Below are 21416 nucleotides of genomic sequence, written 5' to 3'. Positions count from 1 at the left end.
TCCGCGGCTGATGGATCACAGCAGCCGGCGCCAAGGCCAGCGCGGGTTTGTGCCTGACTCTCTCCCGGCCAGGACACCCCGACCCCTGCCTCCTCTGCTCCCTACAGGGCCCGGACGCTCCCCCACCCCCACCACCCGAGTGATTTGTTCCCGCCCCTCAGCTAGAAGAGCAAGGCAGGAGGCACCTGGAGGAGTCAAGTGTGGGAATCAAGTGTGCGTTGGGGTCGAGGGGTGGGCGGGCTTCCCTGGAGGGCTCCGGGTGGAGGCGGCCCCGCGGGAAGCCCAGTCCAGGGCTGGAGGGTCAGGGACTTTTCCCAGGGCGCTGTTTCCTCTCAGGCATCCCCACCCCGTACCCCGCTGGGCTTCTAGTGTGGTGCTCCTGCTGCGGTGGATGAGGAGGGGGCGGGCTGGCGGGGCGCTGGGCTTTGGCACAGAACGTGAGGCTCAGGCTCTGCTTGGGAGCAGCCCGCAAGTGTGACCTCGCAAGTGTGTGCGCGCACTTAACGAACTGTTGTATCCGGGACGACTGCACTCAGAAGAATCATGTTCCTCTGTGTTTACTGTAGCCCTTCTCTATCCCTCCTCTGGGTGTTTTATATATTATTTTATGATGGATGTAAAGTCTGTCATTTGTGTCTTGATAATTTTATAAATCATATATCATATCTCCATTTATTCTCCCAAATCTTTTTAAGTTAAAAACCTTTTTATAATTCTGGAAGACAGCATAATTGGATGTGAGAGGGAGTGGGAGATGGGATGGTTGCGGGCGGGAGGGAGGTTATAGGGGGGAAAAGCCGCTATAATCCAAAAGTTGTACTTTGGAAATTTATATTTATTAAATCAAAGTTGAAAAAAAAATACATAGCCTAAAATGGATTTGTTGTCAGTGGTAACAGAAAAATCTTTAAAACAGTAAAGTTAGTAATAGCATGTTTCATATTTATAAACATATATATAAAACTGTAAGAGTACACATATATGCTTTATGTATTATATTTACAATATATGTACTTTAAGTGCAACATGAATTAACTAAACTTGGAATATTTATGTTAGAATTCTTGATTTTATTTTGCTAGCATATCACCAAAAAATAAGATTTAAAGTATTATGGAAGTTTTCTCAGTTACTCTAACCTGTTCACTATAATCCCTTAAAGCTACGCTACTTACTTACTACAATGATCGAAATCAGTTTGTGAAAATTTTACATTTACAAATATCTCTGTTTCCCATAGTTTTGATTTTCTTAATAATACTAGATATTTTTGTGTACTGCATTTTTCCGTAGAAGAGTTTAATGGAAAAAGAGGAAGCAATATTATGTCTTTTTTACTAGCATAATCTTATGTTGAGTTTCAAGTTATCACAAATGAGTTTCATTTAGGATGTTATTACTCATATAAAATAACCTATTAATAGTTTTCATGTCAAGGTCTCTGATGTATAAGAATTAAATACAAAGAGGTTTGTCCACATTAAACATGTGCAGTTTTTATTTGTCAATTATACCTCAATAAAGTTGGAGAAAGACACAAATAGTTTAATGTTCCTCAGATATTGAAAATTGAAAGGAATAAAAAATGTGGGTGCTAAAACCTAAATGAAAATAATCAAAAGAACATATTTAAAAGACAATCATAAAACTGTGTTTAAAAAGTCACCATCTCTAGTAACCAAGTGCTGTAAGGTGAAACTGAAAGGAGATTCTCTTTTGCATCTACAAATCGGCTGAATTTTAAGATGATGATGTTAAACTCTGACAGTATCATGGCCACAGTATATTACTCTACCTGAGCAATACTCACTGACACGTGATCTTTAAGAACTGTGTCTGAGTATGTTCAGCAATAGCCTCCAAAATATTCAAACGCTTTTTGAAGTTTTTTCTCACAAGAATATTTCTAAGGAAATACCCAGCTTCATAAAAAGGCTTATGCTTTATGCTAGTTGATACTGATTTTGAGAACTAAACGAGGAGCAAACGAAGTATGAAGACATCTTGTTAGTCTAAGCATTAACTATTTTCTTTACGGGGTGGAGGGTGTTAAGAAATATTATCTCAATCTTGCAAATAAGGCAAATGAATGACCACATGCCCTTTGAATGATAAAATGGAACATTATCTGATAGTCTCTTTCAAAGACCACTCAAAAAATGCATTTTAAACTTATTTATTGGTTAGACGGAAACTCTAGAAGTGCACATTAGATTATAAAGAAAAATGGATGTGTAGTGAATGATTTTTGTACAGGAATAACACAAATGATATTTTAAATTTCATTGATTTATTTTTATTTTTTTGAGAGGCAGAGCAAGAGAGAGGGAGCAAAGGGAGAGAGGGGAGAACAAGAGCAAGAATGAGAGCAAGAGCCAGAGTGTGTCTGTATTCCCATGAAACAGTGGTCTCTCTCTCTCTCTCTCTACTTTTTTGCTTGCTGAACATTGTGGTTAGTGGTATATTAAGCCTGTGGTTATAAAGTGAATTGAAAGTATGTTATTGCAAAATTTAAAGGAAAAACAAAAGGAAGGAAGGAGGGGGATTGATGGAGAGAGGAAGGGAAATATGGTTATCTTTTAGAACTATGCCTATGAAATACATGAAATCTGTTCTCTTTATATTAATAAAGAGGACTCTACACAAGCCACTACAATATGGGATGCAGGTGTTCCAAGTCCATTGTGCCACAATGCCTACCAGTACAGATGGTTTTTGTCTAGTAGAAAACATAATCCAAGAAATTATAGTTTGGGTATTTGAAAGGCAGAGTTAGAGAGAGGGAGGAAGGGAGAGGTGGGGCAGGGAGGAAAAGAGAGAAAGAGAGAGAGTGTGAGAGAGAGTGTGTGAGAGAGAGAGAAACATAGAGAGATATTCCATCCACTGGTTAGCTCCCCAGATGGCCTCAATGGCTAGAGCTGGGCCTGTCTGAAGCGAGCAGCCAGGTGCTTCTTCTGGGTCTCTCACATGGGTGCAGCAGCTCAAGGACTTGGACCACCTTCTGCTACTTTCCCAGGCATATTAACAGGGCTCTAAATCAGCTGGGCGCCCATATTTGATGCTGGCGCCACAGATGGTCGCTTTGTGTGCTACACCATACTGCCAGCCCCAACGTTATAGTTTTATTGCCTTGTAGGATGTCAACCAACTGTGTATCTAATTTAATTTTATCTCAGCTTGCAGTCTTCAAATCATTACACATAACAGTCCTTCCTATCTTCTTTTGGATTAACATTTCAATTCCACTGGCATTTTCAGGAATGAGTCACTCTTTGATTTTTGCCCATTATATATTGGTATAAAATTCATGAATTTTTGTTTTTTAATAATTACACTTTGAAAAGCTATTAGAATGCATCAGCCCTTTTCTGAACCTATAGAAAGTTTTCATAGAAGAAGGATGATTACTTACCTATATAATTCTTTCTTTTCTTGAAGCATAATATGTGTAAAATGGTCATTGATAGTAGAATCTCTTTCATATCTGTAAGAATGAAGCAATGGAAGAGTAGAAAAGATCAAATTCCTTAAATATTTAGATTGCTAATGAAAAATCAAAATGGAAGATGGTGCATTATATTTGATAACAATGAATGAACATTAATTTCAATTAAATAACAATTACTCTTTGGTTGAGTTGACATAATAAAGTAAAAATCATGTTAAAACATATATTCTAATAGAAAAGGCTACTTTTGAAGGACATATAACCAAGAAAATAATGTATGATTTTGGGGGCTAGTTCTTTTTTTTTTTTTTTTTTTTTTTTTTTGACAGGCAGAGTTAGACAGTGAGAGAGAGACAGAGAGAAAGGTCTTCCTTTTTTCGTTTGAAGGATAGACCCAACCTCTCCTCATGCTAAGAAGTCTTTTTTTTTTAATTTTTTCTTTTTTTTTTTTTAAGACTAAGAAGTCTTGATTGCATTTCTGTCAACTACATTTCATAATTATTTGGGCTGATATTTACCATACACAGAATGGAGAGCAAATTCTTGGCAGAACCTATTAACTGTTTATACCAATCTTAATTATCGTCCTCTACCAATATATGTGAAAACTCTTAGTTGCCAGGTCAAGGTAGGAGGGAGGAAACGGGGAAATGTGAGGCAAAGCCTACACAATAGAAAATATTTAGGTCGTACAAGTCAAAAGATTTGATCAATATACAATATGAGGGCTATATTTAATACCGTACTCAGGATTTTTATTGAATACATTACAGCTGATGTTGCCACAGGAGGGGGAAAGTGGGTAACTAAGGGAGTAGATAGATATGTTCATTCAAGTATAGTAGGCATTTTGCTTTTTATCTCGTAATATCATGTTATATACCATAAATACACAAAATAAAATGTATTTACTAAAAATGGTATCTTCATTCCCAGGGTTAAGCATTTTTAACCTCTTAGAAAATTAAATATAAACCCTGTAGCTTGGCATTCTTCTCTCCTTATTGTACAAGCTTTTCTTTTTTAAATTTAATATTTTTTAAAGATTTATTTATTTATTTTAAAGGCAGAGTTATCAGGGAAGGGAGGGGAAAGATCCTCCATTCACTGGCTCACCCTGTAAAGGGCCACAACCACCAGGGCTAACCCAGCAGAAGCCAGGAGCCAGGAGCTTCCTCTGGGTCTCCCGCACGGGTAGTAGGTGCTCAGTACCTGGACAATCCTCCACTGCTTTCCAGGGGCATTAGTGGGGAGCTGGATTAGAAGTGGAGCAGCCAGGACATGAACCAGTGCCTATATGCAATGCTAACAGCCTAATCTGCTGTGCCACAATGTAGGCCCAGCTACAAATTTCTCTGACTTTTAGTTGTAAGATATATAACTTCATTGAAGGTGGCAGATATGATATAGAAATTAAGAGCCAGAGTTTTGAATCCATGCCACAGCTCCTTTAAAGAAAAAGATTTACTTATATATTTATTCATTTGAGCAAAGATACAGAGAGAGGGAGAGATGGAGAAATCTCACATCCTCTGGTTTACTACACAAATGGCCACAACAGCAGAGGCTGGGCCAAGCTGAAACCAGGCACCAGGAAATCCATCTAGGTCTCCCACATGGTTGAAAGGAGTAGCAGGCTGCAGGCAACAGCCCAGTAGAGATCTTGAGTTCATTACTTAACCTGTCTGAGTCTTGGTTTCCTGATCTGAAAAATAAAGAAGTAACAAAAATGCATACTCATTTTTTCATTAAATGTAAATATAACAGGATTTTTTCTTTTGAAAAACACTGCTTTACATAAATGTGTTTTGTTCTTATTACTAGAAATGTCATCTCCATATTTTAATGAATGAATTGGCCTACTGGTATAATTGTCATTGGTATCCTTGCTGGTGAAGACCACTTTTTCTGAGGGGCTGCATAAAAAGAACAGGAGAGCTGAAATTCTGTGTCTTGGATTATACAAAGACACTTGACTGTGAGCCAGTTTGTCCCCACCAACAAGGTATTCTGTGAGGAAACAACATACCAGATGTTAGATCGATCAGTTTATCTGATTTACTCAAAACCCCATAGAAAAAATAGGAAAAATAGTAAGACATTTAACCTGTTTTGTTTAGACTCAAAAGAAGAACTCAGAAATGATTAAGAGTTGACCAGAAAGATGGGAACAGAAATAATTAAGCATTGGACAATCAAGATGTGGTAAAAGAGGCTCAGTGCAAAACAATGATGTTTATAGCAGAAAGTAGAAAATCCCCAAAAGTTAATGGAGAATAAATGGTTAAACTCAGTTCCATAGCTGTTACCAGTATTACCTGCAATCAGTTTCTATACTCTGCAATTAGTTCGTGTCTTAAATTTCCTCATAGTTATAGAATTTCTATCTAACTATTGCAACAGTGATGGCTTCTCCCAACTAATCTTTTAAAGAATGGATGCTGGTTTCACGGATTGTGAAATTTCTTCTGTAGTAGATTTTAAGCATGGAAGAAATAACTATACTGAATGGTTTAGGTAAAGCCCAGAAGCAGAGCTTCTGCTTCAGCTAGTATTCTATGGTGCAGTATATTTTGATTCTCCATAAAAGTTTAGAGTAGCACTTCTAAGCTTTGTAGGATACATAGTCAGGTACCTAATTAGTCATCCAGCTTCAATAGGCAGTTCCATAGCCTTTAACTAATTAAACTCAGTATTTGGGGAGCTGACTCGTTGGGTGTTGGCCAGATCCTAAATAAAAGGTTGACCTGTGTCCTAAATAAAAGGCTAAATATCTTCACTTAGTACCCACGGCTGTTATTAACTCTAATGAGATAAAATGACAAATCCATACAAAGTTGACTACAACTAGAGATGGCTCAACTTCAAAGAAAGTTGGGAAAGCTGTGCAACAGATACTTTCATAAAATTAAATACAAGCACATGAGTATATAAACACTCACAAATATGCATTCACCTGCTACTAAAAATAGTATTATAATATTATATTTTTTTGCACAATGTATTTTTACATTTGGTATTTTTTATCCCTGTAAGGTCAGCAGGAAAGAAAATATCATCTCAAATTTATAGAAATAGAGAAATACAGAGGTTTACCACCATGTGATGGCTGAATTTTTACTCAAAGTCAAGGCCAAACTAGAATCAAAGCTGATTTTATATTTGGTAACGAAGATACTCTTTATTTCAAATTTCTTACTATAAAGGAAGAACATGAGACTCAGAAATAAAAGCAGTTGCTCAAAGATATATTTACATGGAATAGCAGCAGAAACTGCTTTTGTTGACTGTGTTAATAGCCTATTTTCATTTGACATGTAAAATAGAAAAAAAAATTCTAAGGACTAAAACATCTTGGGATTCAGCCATGTAAGAAGTGGGTATTGTGGCATAGCAGATTGAACAACTGCTTGAACATCCACATCCCATATAATTGTGCCTGATTCAAGTCCAACTGCTCTACTTCTGATTCAGCTTCTTGCTTATGTGCCTGATAAGGCAGAAGATGATGAATCAACTACTTGAGTCCCTGCCACTAATGTGGGAAATTTGTGTGGAATTTCTACATCCTAGCGTCAGCCTGGTCCACACCCAACTGATGTAGACATTTGGGAAGTAAACCAGTGGATGGAAGGTATCTTTGTGGGGCCGCCACTGTGGTGTAGTGGGTAAAGCCGCCATCTGCAGTGCCGGCATCCCATATGGGCACTGGTTTGAGTCCCAGCTGTTCCACTTCTAATCCAGCTCTCTGCTGTGGCCTGGGAAAGCAGTAGAAAACAGCTCAAGTGCTTGGGCCCCTGCACCCGCGTGGGAGATCCGGAAGGAGCTCTTGATTCCTGGCTTCAGATCGGTGTAGCTCCAGCCGTTGTGGCCAATTGGGGAATGAACCAGCAGATGGAAGACCTCTCTCTCTCTCTCTCTCTCTCTCTCTCTCTCTGCCTCTCCTTCTCTCTGTGTGTAACTTCAACTTTCAAATAAATAAATAAATCTTTAAAAACAATGCTAACCTTGTCTCTCATCACCTCTCCCTCCCTCTCTGTCACTCTGCCTTTCAAATAAATAAATGAATAAATCTTTTAAAGAAAGAAGTTGCCCATTCAAGTCCTCAATTTACTGCTAAGGGTTCTGAGTCCAGAAGGAAATAAATTAATTTCCAGTCTACAGTAACAGGGTAGAAGCACAACTTTCCTGATGCAGTATTCTTTTTAATTATACAACTCTGTATGTTCAATCTATTTGTAAGCATTTAAATGCCAAAGGTTCATATCTCATATCTATTTCAATGGTAATAAAGAAACAAAACTGTTTTGATCCATTATTAAGGCATTTCATTTATCAGGTGATTTGATACTTTGATATATGTATACAATGTTGAATGAGTAAATCAAACTGATGGACACATCCATCAGTTCATGTACCTATCTTTATTAGTAGGAAATTTTTTGAAATTTATTTCTTTAGTTATCTTAAAATTATGATTTCTCAATTAAATATAATGTGAATTTATAAAGAAATTTCATAAACTGATGAAATTTTAGTGAAAGTTTTATTTCTTTTTTTTTAAAGATTTCTTTATTAATTTTGAACATCAGAGTTAGAAAGAGACAGAAAGAGAGAGATCTTCCATCTGCTGGTTCACTCCCCAGATGGCAGCTATGGCTAGCACTGGGTAAGACCAAGGGTCTCTCATGTGGGTGGCGGGGTCCCATGTACTCGGGCCATCTTCCACTGCTTTTCCAGGCCATTAGTAAGGAGCTGGATTGGAAATGGAGCAGCTGAAACTCGAACTAGTGTCCATATGGGATGCCAGCTTTGCAAGCGGTAATACCTGCTTTGCCACAAAAGCAGTCTCAAAAGTTTTCTTGGGAAAAAAGGCTTACAGAGAGATGTATGATGTGCCTATTACTTGAATCCTATTTCTTTACAATTTAATGTGTCAAAGATTAGTAATTTTTAAAATTTAGAACTCTCTCTTAATAAATATGGGATGGGGCAGGCATTTGATGCCATGAGTAGCTACTTGGGATGAGAGCTTCTCATATTGGAGTGCCTGGGTTGAAGCCCTGGCTCTGCTCCGGACTCCAGCTTCCTGACAATGAGTACTCTGGAAGGCACTAAGTGATGGCTGGAATTCTGGATTCCTGCCATCCATGTGAAAGAGCCAGATTGAGTCCAGAGCTGCTGACTTCAGCCTAACTCAACCCTTGTTGTACTGGAAGAGCTGATGTTGAACCAGCAAATGGGAGACCTCTCCTTCCTCTCTCTCTCTCTTTCTCTATCTATCTCTATATCTCTTTCTCTCTCTTTCTCTTTCAAATATATACATAAATATTTTTAAAGGATAGATAAGGAAATGAAAGGTTATACTTCATGTTTACATGCAGGATATTAGACACTACCTTAGGTAGTACAGACAGAGAGATTTTTACTTCAGGGAATTGGTAACAGAGTGGTGGAAAAAAATAGAGAAACTAAGCTGAATGCCAGAAGCCAATAGCTATAAAGAGGGGAAATGATGTTATTATTCTTCAATTCAGAACATCTAAAATATAGTACAAAGAACAATAATTCGCTCTTTTAAAACCCTGGGGTTTGCTTCAAGTATTATTAGCACCAAAAATAAAACCCTGAATCTTGTTTTCCTTTTTGAAATACATTTTGTGAGTGGAATTTGAAATAAGAAGCTGTGGGATTTGAAGAAAATATCATGCAATTATAAATGCTGCAAACGTTAAGGTTGAAAACAGCTACATTGTTTGTGTTAAAAAGACACAGAAAGAACCACAGTTAATGACTTTGCTATTATTATTCCTTACCACTTATGTTTGCTTTGTGCTTAAAAGACACATTCACTTGAAACTAATTTGGTATTTGATACAATAAATGTTTATTGGATACCTGGGATGCATCAGCCATCGCATTAAATGCCTACTATTGAAAAATGAAAAAGGCATACTTGTAGCTTTTAAAATGTGTAGCCAAATGGGAAACACAATTATAAAATATCATTCTTTGAATTGAGATTTGTAAAACTGACAGTGCTGATCAGGGGAGGGAAAAGGGAATTAAATATATTTAAGACTTGAGGAAAATCACAAAAACTTGGAGAAGTATGTGTTGTTATTGTCATTTTACAGGTGTTTAAAACAATAATAGTTTAAACATCTCAATTTGGAAATTTTTCCTTGTTATTTTTTCCCTTTTATTACATAGATTTGGGGATATTCCCTTTTTAAAATGTATTAAATATTTAGTGAATTGAACTCAACACTGTATAAGTTTTCTTTTCTTATAATTTGGAGAACATATTAGTCTTACACGTAACAAACCGCTAAGTCCAATAGTTATGAGTTGATTTGTGTACCCTCCCCAAATTTATATGTGGAAGCCTTAATCCCCACTGTGACTGTATTTGGAGATAGGGCAGTAATTAAGGTTAAATGAGGTCATTAAAAGTGGAGCTCATATCCTTATAGGAAGAGAAAAAGAGAGCAGAATTTTCTCTCACCATGCATATGCATAAGAGAAGTGATTAAGAATACAACCAGAAGTGGTCATCTACAACCTAAGAAGAGACCTGGTAAGAAACTAAATTTTCTAGTATTTTCTAGCCTATAGAACTGAGAATATGAATTTCTGTTGCTTTAGCCACTCTGTCTGTGGTATTTTCCTAAGCCAACAAAATAGACTTACACCAACAGCATGAAGTAGGTGAACTTAGCTTGATTATTTCCTTAGAGAAGGACATCAACCAATCTTTTTTAGCCTTGAAAAGACATTACCTTCTTTTACCATTCTTTGTTGCTCCTGAACATGAGGCGGATGAGTTTGTAGCTGAGGTAGCAGCCACCTGGGAAGTGCAGGAGTCCAATTCTACATCTTCCATTTGAACTTCAATGCACAGAATGTCTCAGTGAGCAAACGTGTCCTGCTGGACTGAAATGATACCCTAGTTGCTAAGGGAGATTCAAATTCAACAGTAAGGACTTTCACAGACTGCATCTTCCTAGGGTTCATCAGAAAAAAAAAATCTTATGAGAGACAACTCGTTCTGGGGAACATTCAACACACAGTGGCTATGGGTTTGCAGACTCTAAGTGTGCAAGTAGGAGAGTGTTGATTAGGAAGTAACGTGTCCCTCTGTGATGTGAAGGTCATCTCTTCTGCAGGGTTCTGAGCTTGTTAAGACAGGGGTCACAGGTCTGACTTTGCTCACCCACTTGAGACTGAATCCCAGTTAGAGCAAACTGGAAAGCAGTAGCAACTGGAAAGACTGGAAGTGAGCTGCTCACATTTTCCATCTTCCTTCCCAGTACTTTCTGTAAGGTAAGGCTGCTTTGTTGTTATAAGAAAGGAGAAAGGACGATGTGAGGGAGACAGGAAGATGTGATATTAGATTTCTTGATGAAATAGCACTTACTCCAGTAATTAATATGGGAAATAGAAGAAAACAAACCAAAAAAAAAAAATAGTGTTTAGACAGCTACCCCAATATGACTTAGATGATAATAAAATTGATTCTAATGTGTAGCAGATCCTTAAAAACTACAATATTAAAAATGTTTATGAGATGAAAACAGACAACAGAACAATCTTTGGTTTGGTTTTGAGGTGTTAAAAATATCTCCACCAAGTTCGGCACTGTGGCTCACTAGGCTAATCCTCAGCCTGCGGCGCCAGCACCCAGGGTTCTAGACCCAGTCGGGGCGCCGGATTCTGTCCCAGTTGCTCCTCTTCCAGTCCAGCTCTCTGCTGGGCCCGGGAGGGCAGTGGAGGATGGCCCAAGTGCTTGGGCCCTGCACCCGTATGGGAGACCAAGAGAAGCATCTGGCTCCTGGCTTTGAATTGGCACAGCACGCCGGCTGCAACGTGCTAGCCATAGCAGCCACTTGAGGGGTGAACCAATGGAAAAAGGAAGACCTTTCTCACTGTCTAACTCTGCCTGAAAAAAAAAAAAAATCCCCACCAAGTTTTTGATGCTCTTCTCTTTACTAGGTGAAGGCTGATTCCACTGTCTGTGAGTGTAGACAGGTCTTAGAACACACTTTTAGTGAACTGAAGTGGACTAGACTTAGTGTCTCACTTCTAACAAACGATGGCAGAAATGATGACACGTCCTTATTAATATCAGGTTGGAAAAAGATTGGGACTTCTGATTTCCTCGTGGGGAAGTCATATTTTGTAAGCAGCCCTATGGAAATAGGAACTGAAGTCTCAAAACTCAAGTTCCTGTGGCCATGTAGAGTGTTTAGAAAATGTTCTGGTTCCTTCGGATTTTGTAGCCCCAACCTAAAGCTTTAACAGTAGTCCCATGGAGCTCTTGAGACAGAAAAATTGCTCCCAGATTCTGGATTTGTACAAATTGCCTTACCTAATAAATATAAGCTACTAAGTTTTCAGGTCAACTGCTACACAGAGCTAAATAACTATTACAATTAGACTCACTAATTATAGGAGAAAAGCAAAATACACAGCAAAGGCAAGCCACATCTTAAACATTAGATTGGCTAAATGTTAATAATAATAATCCCCACTAACTACTAGGGTGTACATTATTGATGTGTATTTAATTGTCATTCCCTATTTGGGAAATAATTTTCTGGCATGCTATCTATGAAAATTTTTAACTTACCAGTTCTACTTGTAAAAATCTAACTTAAAGTAGTAGTATTTTAAATGTCCAAAAAGATGCAGTTTTATAACAACGTATGCAGTAATAAAAAATGAATAGTGTAGCAACCACTTGTATGGTAGGCTGATCTTTAGTACTCATTTTTATATCTTAATTTTATAGACAAGAGGAAAACAGAAATAGAAAAATGAAATGGTTTTCCTTAAGGTCACAAAGCTACAAAACAGACATTTAGCCATGCTCAATTACAACAGGCTACTTCTCATATAAAGAAATAGTTTGAATGAACTTTAACAGAAGAATGTTTAAAAATAACATATTTGTTATAGACTACTTGATGTGAATATTTAAAAGAATAAGGCAGATCTATTTCATTTCATGAAATAAAATCAATGATCATTCTCCTTTTAGTGAAACTGCTTGTCAAGAATTGCTAGCTAAAATACCTGAAGGTTAATCAAGCAGGAGATGCTAATGAATATAGGGACCTGGCCTGCTCTTGCACAGTGCCACTATATAGAACATGTTTGCATTAAACTTTCTGGTGTTTCCAGAGAATATCTGAAAATCTGTTATTTTCTAATGTGAAATATTGCCATACTGAATGGATGGCAACAAATTATATTTTTAAACAAAATGCCAAAACCAAATATGACATTTCTGAGTAGAATACCTATGTGTGATACTCCTATAAATTTATCATAATTGAGAATTATTCAAAGCTATCTAACGTCACTGAAATATAATTGACTGCACCATCATATCTGAGGAAGTAGACAAGACATTAGCCAGCCATTGAAGCATCCAAAAGTGAACAGAAAAAAAATTTGCTTCCAGGCAATCTCAGCTAAAGAATTGCTCATCTCAAGAATCAATATATCAAATACTGAAAATATATTCTATTCTGCACATACCTATAACTGAATGGTTCAGAACTTGAACACTTGAGTCAGGCTTCATGTGTTTGAATTCCAGCTCTGCCATTCCCTAGTTAGATAAACTCTGTGTGTTTCTGTGTCTGTATTTGCAAAACAACCATATAATTTAATATGATAGAGACACTGTGAGAAACTAATGACTCAATAAATATTAACTATCATTACTATGCAGATTAAGAGTTAGATAACCAGAGCCTGGTGTCAGAAATCATTCTTATCACTTAATAGTCTTTGGATTGACTTCACTGTCCCAAAACAGTTCTTGATTATAATAGTTCTGTATACAATAGGAGAATGTCTCAGCATGGGAGTGTGAGAGCACACACTGTGGCAAAGATCTTAGTATAAATTAAGAACTTGCTATTCTTTCATTGTCTTCATTTATAGTTGATAGATAACAACTGTGTGTATTTGCTGCAAAGAACACATTGTTTTTATTAAGATTTATTTATTTTTTTGAAAGTCATAATTACAGAGAGAGAGGGAGAGACAGAGAGAGAATCTTCTACCCACTGTTCCATCCCCCAAAATGGCCCAAAGAGCTGTGCCTGTGCCAGGCTGAAACCAGGAGCCAGGAGTGTCATCCTGGTCTTCCATGTGGGTGAAGGAGCCAAACACTTGGGCCATCCCCTGCTGCCTTCTCAGGCACATTATCAGGGAGCTGGATTGAAAGTGGAGCAGCTGGGACTCGAATCGGTGCCCATATGGGATACTGGCACTGCAGACTGCAGCCTAGGCTGCTATGCCACAGCACTTGCCTCACATCTACCTAATTAACAGTTATTACCTCACATTGTTGTCATTTTTGTGTTGAGAACACCACATTTACTGTGTTAGCCTTTTTTTTTTAAAGAGTAGTTTATTGTTAAACACAGTCACCACATTGTAAAATAAATGGATCTCCCACTATCTGTAACTTTATAGCCTTTAACCATTATCTCTCCACACTCCCTCTCAATACTCTAGGCTCCAGTAATCACCATTCTACTCTATTTCTATGACTTCAATTTTTTTTTAGACTTCAAAGGCAAGTGAGATCATGTGGTATTTAACACAGGATTTGCTATGTTTCACTTAATTACTATGGTTTGAAGATTTGGTTCATGAACTCATGGAGATGTTTAAATTCCTAAATCATAAGCTGATGGCATTAAGGGGGTAGAAATAATTTAGTTCTTGTGAGTAGGAGTGGGTGGTCCTTAGGCCATTGAAGCTGTGCTATCAGAATGCAGTTCCTGGGAGGCGATTGGCTATAAAGGCCTGGGATGGGCCCAGCTACCATCTCTGCTTCCTGGCTTCCCATGTAATTCTTGCTTCCCATGAACTTTACCATAGCCGCCTCTGGCCTCACCAGACAGGTGCCCAACCAATGGGTCTACCCAAGCTTGAGCCTCCAGAATAAGCCAAAATGAACCTCTTTCAATCATAAGTATTTCATTGTAGTAATGAAAATATGACTAATATAAATAATTTTATTATGGATTCTAGCTCATTAGTTATTATCAGTTTGTTACAATTTTCAGGTCATGATTAATTCTTGGTGGATTATATAAATCTAGAAATGTGTTTCTTCTTTCCTTTTATGATCTTTTATGTTTATGGCACATAATTTATAGTTCTTTTCTTTCATTTCATTTTTTTAGTCTTTTATTAGTGTAGTTAAACGGTTGTTCATTTTGGTTATCTTTTAAGAAACTCAACTTTTAGTTTTCTTTTTGTTGTTTTTTCTTGTCTCTATTTTTGTTCTGGTATTTATTTTTCTTTTCTTCTATTCACTTGGATGTCAGTTTGTTCTTTTTCTAGCTTTTTTAGGTGTAATATTAGGAAGTTTACTTGGATTCTTCTTTTTTGATATAGATATATATTGTTATAAGTTTCCTTCTTAGAATCGCTATTGCTTTATCTCATAAGTTTTGTATGCTGTGTTTTCATTATTGTCTCAAAATATTTTTAGTTTCCTTTTTAACTGTTTCTCTGTCATATTAGTTATTAAGGAATATATTATTTAATATTCACATATTTGTGAATCTTCCCAAATTCATCCTGTTATTGATTTCTCACTTTATACTTTTGTGATCAGAAAAGATCCTTGATATAATTTAAATCTAGAATACATTTTTAGATAAATGGCAATGTAAATCAAAATTAGTGGAAGAAAGCCATAAATGTAATATGGCAGAAATTTATAGATTTAAATGATTAATTAGGGAAGAGAAAAAGTTTGAAATCAACATATTTATCATAACTCATAAAAGTTAAGATAGTGTTCCTCCTACTTCAGGACTAGAAAAGATGTTGGAAAAAAAGATTGTGATATCACATAGTAAAATAAAAATCATCTAAACAGAGAATAATGGTCTAGGAGCTAAAGGACTTGTATTTATTAGAAGATAACAACAGGCCAGCACCACAGCTCACTTGGCTAATCCTCCGGCTGCGGCACTGGCACCCCAGATTCTAGTCCCAGTTGGGGCGCTGGATTTTGTCCCAGTTGCTCCTCTTCCAGTCCAGCTCTCTGCTGTGGCCCAGGAAGGCAGTGGAGGATGGCTCAAGTGCTTGGGCCTTGCACCCACATGGGAGACTGGGAGGAAGCACCTAGTTCCTGGCTTCTGATCAGCGCAGCGCGCCAGCCACAGCAGGCCAGCCAAAGTGGCCATTTGGGGAGTGAACCAATGGAAAAGTAAGATCTTTCTCTCTCTCACTGTCTAACTCTGCCTGTCAAAAAAAAAAAAAAGAAAGAAAAAGATAACAACAGAACTGATTATATCAAAAGCATGACATTATTTATAATAAATATTAAAAAGGACTATCATAAGTCATTTTATAGTGTTTAATGCCCTTTGCACATGTTTCAACTTGTAGGAACACTATACTAATAATAGAGAAACTCACAAAGGTTTGATTTCTCAAAATAGGTTGGCACATGTTTGAGAATAACCTTCTCCTGGAACAAGAAATGAGATCAGACTCTGAGCAGTCCAGACTGAAGTCATTTAAGACTTGGCAGGTGAAAGGAATTGAGAACCTACTTAGAGTACCTGAGCCTGCATTCTTTCTCAGCACATTGAGTGTTTAATTCTTGTTCTATATGATTCTTCTCAGTTCCACATTCTTTGTGTCAATGAATTATGCTGACATTAAAACATGACCTAGAACTGCAGTTCTTGCCTGGTATTTTCATTCTATACATACGCGTGCCTCCACCTAGAGTACAAAGTGAGAAATGTTCTTCCCCTGGTCACCAGTGTTGACTCCCCTAGAGCTACAACTTCCCCCTAATTCTTCCTTCCACACATTCTGATCTCCCACCCTAATTAAAGAATTCGGTGCAAATGAACTCTCTTAGGTTCTACATAATACTTACAGAAAAAAGAAAGATTCTGAGAAAAAGAGTTTGTATTTTTGTTTACAATATGGACCACACCTAAGCCTGAAAGGGAGAAAAACATGAGCAACTAGAATCAAAACTCAAAATTCTATTGGATTTTCTTAAACTAAATGTACTTTTAGTTTAAAAGTCTTAGCCTGTCTTATTTGGCATGGCATTTTCTACAGCAAGTTAATGCAAGATTTCCTTGCTACTTGGATCTGGTATTAATGTAATGAAGATTAGTTGTTGCTTTGGAATGAAGCCTTGTTCAGCCCTATCCACACTCTATTTAAGAAGACTTATCCTTACTTAAACCCTCTAGAGCTCTTTTTATTTTTTTTTTACCCAACACAATGGGAATAACATCATCCTGTGAACTCTGATTCATGAGCTGCTACGTTACATGAAATCAAATTAACCCGGCATAATGCCTGTCATAGCACAAGTTTTTAATACATGAATTTCAGATTGAATTTTTGGGTTGCTCTTGGGCCTGTGGTATTAGTTACAGTGCTTGTTTTTAGACTCAAACTGCTTGCCTGTTCACTGTAGTCTTCTGCTTCTACTCTCCAGGCACAACTTTGCTCTGCAAATCGGAGGCACTGATACCGACTCTGCTTGGAGTACTGAAGCAGGTACAGAAATAGTCTTAGACCATGAAAAGATAGGGGGTGGGTAGGGGGAGAAAAGTACAATATTTCTTTCAATAAAATAGGTAATTACAGTCATTTGTAAAACTAAGAAACATGAAAGGATAGCATCAAGGATTTTGTTTTTTTACCTGTAGAGCTTTATTTCGGTCTTTCTGGAAAAAAAAAAAAAAGAGTCTTATCAGGACAATTTCCTGAGCATTAAACATAGTGGGTAGTGATTTTACTGGTATTTCAATATTTTCTTAGAAATATCAGAAAAAAAAGATTACAGGTGAAGTTAGCAATAACTGCAGTGTGGAACACCTTTAACTAAATGCGGTAGCTTACCAACATGTGGGCCCCAGCAAAGCACACATTGTAATTAGAGTTTAAGTTGAAGAATAAGCTTTCACTTCAGAAATCCACCGTCAATTTTTCCAAGTAATGACCTACAATGATGCCAGAAGAGTTAGGAAGAAAATGAGCTGGGAATCTGTAAAGAGGATAGGCAAAGCATAGTTAGCCCTAGATTTGGGTTTACATTTTCACAAATCTCTGAGGTCTCCGTTCTATGCATTTTGTGGACAAGGGCATGTGCGTGTGCCTGTGTGCATGCACATCTCTGTTTCCATGCCTAGAAAATGGACGTTAATTGAACAGAAAAATCAATAGGGTTTACCATGAGTTTGACATCATTGTTTGTTCAGATGAATCAGAGTTACAGCTCCAAACCAGAGACTCATTTAGATAAATGAAGTAAACCCACACGTGTCCTAACCACTTAGCTGGTGAGTGCACATGATCCCAGCCAGGGTGAAGTTCTAAAAGGATTTTTAAGAGTTGACTTTCCTGGTCAGGGGGGAAATGGATGACTGGAGAAAGACTGAGAAAACTGACTATTGTAAAGGTTCACATTCAATATAAAGATTAATGCTAACAAAGAATCTTTGATCATGGGTGAAAGAATATTAAAAATGGAAACAATATGTAAGAAGCTTAAAATAATTAGTATTATAGTTTAATTCAGTTAGTGTGTTTCCAATGCCAAGTCCTTGTAAGTATAAGAAGAAGGGATAGTGCAGTCAGTAAGAGTCCTATCCTTTGAGCTGCTTGCAAGTTTATGTGATCAGTACAAACTACGGATGAGCATTTAACAGAGGCTGAAAAGAGGAGATAGATGAGACTACTCTCAGAATTCAAACTTAAAAACATTTATGTTGATTAGGTTATAATGCACTGTCTTTAAAATGAGAGATAAGGGGCCGGTGCCATGGCGCAGTAGGTTAATCCTCTGCTTGTGGTGCCAGCATCCCATATGGGCACTGGTTCTAGTCCCAGTTGCTCCTCTTCCAATCCAGCTCTCTGCTATGGCCTGGGAAAGTAGTACAAGATGGCCCAAGTCCTTGGGCCCCTGCACCTGCATGGGAGACCTGGAAGAAGCTCCTGGCTCCTGGCTTTGGATCAGCACAGCTCCGAACCAATGGACAGAAGATTTCTCTCTCTCTCTCCCTCTCACTGTCTGTAACTCTACCTCTCAAATAAATAAATAAAATCATTTTTAAAAAATGAGAGATAAAGTCAGAAAGAAAGAAAGACAGTGGATGTTTGGTGTAGCGGTTACGATGCCTGTTGGGACACCCACGTGCCATAACAGAATGCCTGGGTGAAGTACCAGCTCCACCGCTGAGTCCAGCTTCTTGCTAAAGCAGACCCTGGGAGGCAATAATGATATAACTTGAATGTTTGGGTTTTAGCCACCCATATGGGAGACCTAGACTGAATTCCTGGCTCCTGGTTTGCCCCAGGCCAGTTCTGGAACTGTTGTGGGCAACTGGGGAGTGAACCAGTTGCCTCTTTCCCTCTTTCTCTCTCTCTCTCCAACTCCACCCCCCACCCAGTGTGTGTGGAGGTGGGGTAGGGAGAGGTTGTATATGGGTAAAGAAGCTCCTGGCTCCTGGCTTCGGATCAATGTAGCTCCAGCCATTGTGGCCATCTGGGGAGTGAACCATCGGATGGAAGACCTCTCTCTCTCTCTCTCCATCTCCTCTCTCTGTGTAACTCTGACTTTCAAATAAATAAATAAATCTTTAAAAAAATTTTTTACAACTTAAAAAAGAAAGGGAGAGATCAGATGGTCAAAGGAAGATGGAGGACAGATTCCAGGTGGCACAAACACCTCAGGCTATACTTTGGCTATTCAGCTATAGAAAGGCTGACGAGTCTAAGAAGCCTCCAAAGGTACTGGAGGCAGAAGTCCTATAGAACTAAAACACTATTGTTCATCAGATAGTTCCAGAGTTTGTGCATTGCCAAGTTAAATGAGCTTTCTAACTGCGAATTTTCAGGTATCTCTGTGAATTATTTTGGGTTATTTCTTACCTAATAAAGATCTGAGTAGGTCACAGAAGAGGACAGAAGTCTCATACTATGGAGAGGCTACAATTAACACAGACAAATAACATCCACTTAAAGTTAGTGATTTAAACTAAAAGGTCAACACAGGATCAAAGAGGAATGCTTTGACTCTGACAGTTATTCTATTAGATACGTGAAAGTTGGGAGGATTCAGATAAAAATCCTTTAGAATAAAGACAGCACATTCATCTCCATATAAAGGTACCTAAAATTTTGTATTCAAGCCATTATTTAGCTACTTTCTAGGGTATTTTTTAAATAATACAATAAATAATTAAGTATGTAAGTATACAAACTTAATCTGTTCCTAAAACAAACTATTCGACTTCGCTATAACTGGAAGGCATTAGTGCTGACAAGGAAAGGAATAAAACATTTAGAGAGATCAAGGTTTATCTACATCATAATTTTACCAGAAAAAGTTACACATCCTTATTTCTCAAAAAAAAAGTACATAGTATGTACTTGATTTTGAGCCATTTGGCATGGATTAACACATTTACTCTATTTTTTCATATTTATCACGCTGTATCTAAGCTAATTTACACATTTTTCACTTTTACTAATAAACTACTATCAAGCATTTTAAGTTGATTGTGCTTGCCATTCAAAAGCAGAGAAAAAGATTTAAACATAAAAAAATACATAATTTATTTATTCATGAAAGTGGCTTTTGGAAGATTTTATCACAAAGATGCTTTGAAAATGAGGAAAAGGAAAGCAGAACTCAAAAATTCTATCAGTTAAAATGAAGTATTTATACTGTCATTGCGCCCCCTAATGGTAGCAAAGCAAAAAATCCATACTTAAATATAGTTTCACGTCTTTCCTAATTAATTATCCTTTTACGAAAATTTCCCCCAGGTGAGTAGTGTTCAATACTGTGCTATATGTAGGTTCACAAAAAAAAAAAAACTAAAGGTAATAAAATCATCAGCTGTTATTCAGTTCTGGAGCATTAAATTCCATAAATGACTCCTAACTCTTAAATAATTATTGTCTGGAATTAATCCCTTTTCATAAATTTATGGTGAAGAATAGGGTAGTTAATCTCATAAACATGTACTGTAAAATAAAGATCAATTTTCTATAAAGGGAAATCCAATTTTTCTCAATTGTCACTACTTGATTGATTTATTTATTTAAAAATTAAACAAGTCTCAAACAACTTTATCTTTAAATATTTACACCCGTAAGAGTGCTGCTTTTTCAGATTACTCCATGTATCCTGAAATAGCTAATGTAAGAAGATAGCTTCATTCCAAAAGGCATTTTGAGCAATTTTCTTCTGAGAACACAGACAAAGAATGAGTATCACGGCAACTCATGGAATACGTGAAGACTTTGCTTTAGAAATGGGACTTTGGTGGGTGGTGGTTACTTGGGTTTGTTTCCTCTCCCAAAGTACAGTCCCATTACAGAGAACTGTAACAGGAAAGAATGTTGATGCAGTCGTGAACAACAGTGAGGAGGAAATTTTATGAAGAATGAGATATGACCAAGAATGAATCCAAAAAGAGCAGAGTAGTGTGGGCAGGAAAAATATATTTAAAAAAAAAAATCAGTGGTAAGTCTATCCACATTATCACCTGCAAACACTTAAGTAACAGATAGCTGGGATTTACAAATACAAAACTGTTTTTCTAAGACAGTCAATCAAAAGTCAGGATAAATAATTCAGCTATTTTTCCAATTACTTATATTAAAATCTTTAATTTGTTGGAAAAATCATCCTACTGGAAGTATTCCTCTTTCTTTTTTGTTCATGTTCTTTCTGTTCTCAAATTCTTTTGATAATTCCCTGGACTTTAACTGATTCACTGCTTATATTCCTTCTCCTACTTTCTATTATCTAAAACATGTATTAGTTATGAAATCAAAAAAGATTTGCTTGGGAGATTGGGTTACTAAAAAATATACTCTAAGTCTTTAAGAAGTTCCAAGCCAAAAGGCTCACTAATTTGATGCATTCATTAATCAC

This window comes from Lepus europaeus, chromosome 10 (assembly GCF_033115175.1).
Source record: "Lepus europaeus isolate LE1 chromosome 10, mLepTim1.pri, whole genome shotgun sequence".
Classification (NCBI taxonomy): domain Eukaryota; kingdom Metazoa; phylum Chordata; class Mammalia; order Lagomorpha; family Leporidae; genus Lepus; species Lepus europaeus.
Note: the sequence above shows the minus strand (reverse complement) of the source record.